Source organism: Cupressus sempervirens, chromosome 4, assembly GCF_028749045.1.
Source record: "Cupressus sempervirens isolate cs-2001-9-10 chromosome 4, ASM2874904v1, whole genome shotgun sequence".
Classification (NCBI taxonomy): Eukaryota; Viridiplantae; Streptophyta; class Pinopsida; order Cupressales; family Cupressaceae; genus Cupressus; species Cupressus sempervirens.
This window is the reverse complement of record NC_143121.1, coordinates 168,424,546-168,429,458: the sequence shown is the minus strand read 5'-3', so window position 1 is coordinate 168,429,458 and position 4,913 is coordinate 168,424,546.

The following is a 4,913-nucleotide window of genomic DNA, read 5'->3' as shown; positions in this document are numbered from 1 at the left end:
AATTGGAACAAATGATAGGCAACTTATCTATGAATTTACCTTTTCTTGTATAAAATCTTCTTGCTAGCAATGCTTCCAATTGTTCAATATCTTCTTCATCTATGCCACTATCACTAGATGTGTAATTTATCATTCTTTTCTTCTTCTTTGGCTTTATCTCCTCATAATTCTTCAGTAGAATTTTTTCTTTGAAAGTTGATTCAATACTTTTTGGTTTGTAGTTGTCAAAAATAGATAACTCAAAAGCAATTAGTCTTTCTACCAAACCTTCAAGGGTTAGATCATTTCCTGACATACATCTTAACTCTTGGATTGTAGACATTCTAATGACATACATAGGCAACAATGTTCTCAACACTTTACTTAGCATAGTATCATCATCTATTTTTTCAATTGCACGTTTTATTGCACTAACAACTTCTTTTATTCTAGCAACATATTGAGCAATGTTTTCACCTTCTTCCATTCTCATGTCATCAAAACTACCTCTAAGGCTCTCTAATTTGGCTCTTTGAAAATATTTGTCTCCTTCATAGATGGTTTTTAGGGCATTCAATATCTATTTTGTACTTTTAAGGTCTTAGCATAGCTTAGGGCAGAGGCAATCTCCAACATCGCCTGATTGTGCTCTTTCTTTTTCTTTAAATCTTTAACAGTTAAGGCTCCTACTAAATCAACATGTTCTACTATAATGCAAGTTTGTACATAATCTCCAAGTCCTCCAAGATGTAGCTTCATCAAACTTTTCCATGTAGGAAAGTTGTCCCTATTTAGCTTGGGTAACTCTCTTTTTGACATCTTGATCTCTATTCTTTTAGTACCTTGAAACTAATCCTCTTAGACAACTACACTCTGATACCAATTGTTGGAATTCTTTTAGAATAACTTGGGGGGTATGGGGGGGTGAATCAATTAATCAAGGTCTAGATGTACAATATATTTCAATGAACCCTTCAAACTTTCTCAACCATGCATGCATTCATTGTGTGTTAACCAAAACTGATATGTTATTATAACATTGACATGCATAAGTATAAAGCATAAAACACAACATATCCATCAACACACTTGATACAATGATTTAATATGAAAACCCAATTTGGTAAAAACCACCAGTAACATGCTACTCATTTTTCACACTTTTGAAGTGATGCCTTGTTAAAGGTTACAACACACATTGCTAAATGTGACCTAGTAAGGGATTTCAATCATGTTGTTAAAAGTGAGCTTTGTTAGAGGATTTTTGGTCATTCAATTGGAATGCCACTCTATTACAAGATTTTCCAATAACTGTTAAGTCAACCTTTCTCCAAAGGATTTTCCCTAATCTGATACAATTATTAGAAAGCAATAGTAGAGTTTTGATTTGATATAGCTTACAACCTTACTTGTAGATTACATATCACTATTCAGTCCTCAACTCTACTTGGCTTCCTATCTTTACAGTTCTAATATCTTGTTCACCCTTCAAGCATTCATCCTCTCCTAGCCTTCTTTCTTAGCTCACCATTGCAGACTTCTTCTCTTAGGTCACTTGATGAAGCAAACCCTCTTCTTTCTCCTTGTTATATTTTTTGTATCCAAAACTCTCTAACCTTCATCCAACTTTGCTTCATGGCCAAACATCCCTACATATAGGAAATTTGAACTCTTTTTCCCACTCATTATCCATCTCAAAAAATTAGGGTTTTTGATGCATTAGGTAGGATACAATGTATCTACCCCATATCTTGTCTTCTCTAGAAAATTCTATTTGACTTCATTTAAATTAACCTCCAAAATGTTTTACATAAGATTTTGTGCCTCTAACTCATCAATCGTATCTTCCTCCTAATTTACAAGTTCCAAGAAAACAACATTGTCATTTTTTAATTGGTGAATCTTTAATCTTTATCACAATGTATTAGCTCAGCATTATCAATTTACTGATGCTCGACACATACTGTGTTACTTGACATCTACTATAAAATCACTTGGCATCAACTAGATTTTACTGGTGCTTAGCATCAACTAAAAATCACTCGGCATCTACTAACTTGATAAGTAGGAGATAATTTCCATAGCAAGTCAAATTGTGATATGAATATAAAGATTTAACTGTGTGATTTTGAGTCAAACTCGATGACCCATGTTTCATGAGTAGTGATTCAACATGAATCCATCTCTTATGAGAATAAATGGAACACTTAGCACTCATTGGATCTAGGTGGTGCTCATAGGGGTGAAGCACCAGGACTTCTTGAGAGGTCACCCATCCCAGTACTACTCTAGCCTGAGCGCGCTTAACTATAGAGTTTCCTCCATAGTTAAACCCAAAGCTTGCAACCCCATCTACTAACTTGCTCAGTACCAATTAGTTTTCTCGACATCCACTAGAAATTGCTTTCACTCGGCTCCTGCTAACTTTTTGCTTGGCTTGCACTAACTTCGCTCAACAAATTCTATTAGCTTGATCAAGCTTAGCAAATGAACTTTTTCTGACCTTATTCTTTTAAAATTTTTAAGTGTAGCCAGTCATTTTGTAACCTCAAGTAGATCATCAATACATTATGTTATCACTATCTTAACTGATTCTTGTACTTCAATACATAATCATAACTCAACCTTTCATGTAGGTCCTTTTGTTACATCTTATTTTTCAAATCCTCCTCATCAATCAACTAAATGATAGTTCTTACAACATATAAGAAATTGTCTTACTAACATATAGTAGGTTTGACATCAGTGACAAAACAATGATTGAAAACACACACTCTTCTTCAATAGTTTTCTTACTCAAATGATCTTTTCAATCATATATCAACAATTATTTCTAGTACAAAAGTAGGAACATAGGGCATGGCTTGTGAAGATAGGTTTTGCCAATATGCTAAAGCAAAATTCAACTTAATAAATTTCATTTTCCTTCTTGTTTCATTGGATTGGGCTTCATTTTCAACCTTCTCTAGTTCTTTGGCCAAATCTATAGTTTCTTTCTTGGCGATGAGGCTAATTATTGCCTCTATTTTATGATAATTTTTAAATACTTTGTTTTAACATTGATAAGATATTTGTGAACTTATGTTTAGTTAAACCTATGATTAATTCTAGATAGAACAATTAACATATAGGTAGATAGTATGTCATATTTTGCCAATATTATATATATAATGTAGTATTTCATATAATCATCAGAATGTGTGTTCTAATATTTGAAATTAATTTGATTATACTTGTTTGCAAATATTTTTACATCATAACTAACTTGATAGGGAAGAACCTATTATGAGGTAGACCATCATTTTTGGTGCCATTGCTAGGGATGGTGTCAAGATGGGAACATTTTTGAGTCATTTCTTTTTCTAGTTAAGTTTTCTTTTAGAGATTTGTAGTCCTAATATTTTCTTCACAAGTGTGAAGAATCCAATTGCATGTATCAAAGAGGAAGATGATGAAACAAAGATAGTAGATTTCTTCCATAGGATTTTGTTAATTTGAATGAAGAAATTGGAGAAGTTAAGTTGCCATTTGAGGATGCAAGCCCTATTTTTCCTATAGAATCGTCCTCTAGAACACCACCCTTGAACACTAGTGGTCTTCAACCTTTTGCTGAAATTTTGGCTAGTTTTCTTGGTAGTTCTACTCCAAATCCACCTATTGTTAATAATCTAGTACCAAATGCTCCTTTTCAGTAGCAACCCCATAATCAAATACATCTAGTAATGACACAACCTACTTCTCCATTTCCTCTTCCAAGCCTCATAACCAATGCTAATCTTAAAAATATACCTACAATTGCTTTTCCAAAGTTCTATGGCCTTGCAACTAAAGATCTTGATACTTTCTTGTTTGATTTTTACATACTCTATCATATCTTTGACTATAATACTAAGTCCCATAAGCTCAAGTTATTTCTAGTAACACTGAAAGAATCATCTTTATGATGGTTCATGGGTTTAGGAGCCAATGCAGTAGGTACCTAGGATGAAATGTAAATTCTATTTCTAGATAAATACAAAGAGTATTGCAAGGAAAATGATTCAAGAGGAGATGATATCTTTAGAATATCAAAAAAGAGGACAAAACATTAGAAGACTATGTTTCATATTTCTTGTATAAACTATAGAAGAATCCTTAGCATGTGCTGGTGGAGGATTCAAAAAAGTTAGTCTTCTTGAGAGGGGTAAATGATAATTTTCTAGAAGCACTAGACCTGATGGATGGTGGTGATGTATATCAATCTTCTTGGGATGACCTTAAGAAAAAATTTCTTAACTACTCAAGGTCAAGTTTGAAGAAAGGAAGAGGACACGAGACTACAACCAAAAGGAATCAGTTAGGGTATTTCAAAGCTCAATTTATCTAATCTACTCTTAGATTTTAAGTAAGACATTATAAATGATGTTGATACACATCTCAATACAATGACTACAAAGAAGAAACATGTAGAATCTAAGGTGCAACTAGCTAAATACTATCCACACTACCGAAAGGAGAAGAAAGATTGCCAATGAAAATTGGTTGCTAGCATGGAGAACCATCATCTTCCAAAAGAGTACATCAAGATAGATGGAGATGATGAGAAAGTATTCTTTATTTCTTAGCACCAGCCATGGGCCCAACATCAAGGTATGCCTCAAGACCCTTTACAAAATTGAAATCAACATGGTAGTCAATGAAAAAACTATAGTACTAAAGGTCCTTCATAATATAGTCAACCTAATTGGAATAATGCCTAGCAAAATAATCCACAATAGTTTCAATGGGCTTAGAATTCCCAACCTTCCTAGCCAAACTAGAAAAATAATCAGTGGTAGAATTAGTAAAACCAGTGGCAACCACCCAAAGGGAATTGGTAGTCGACAAAACAAAGGAAAGAACCTCAACAATGACCTAACTAAAATGCTAGTAATCCACAATTAACACCTCCAATT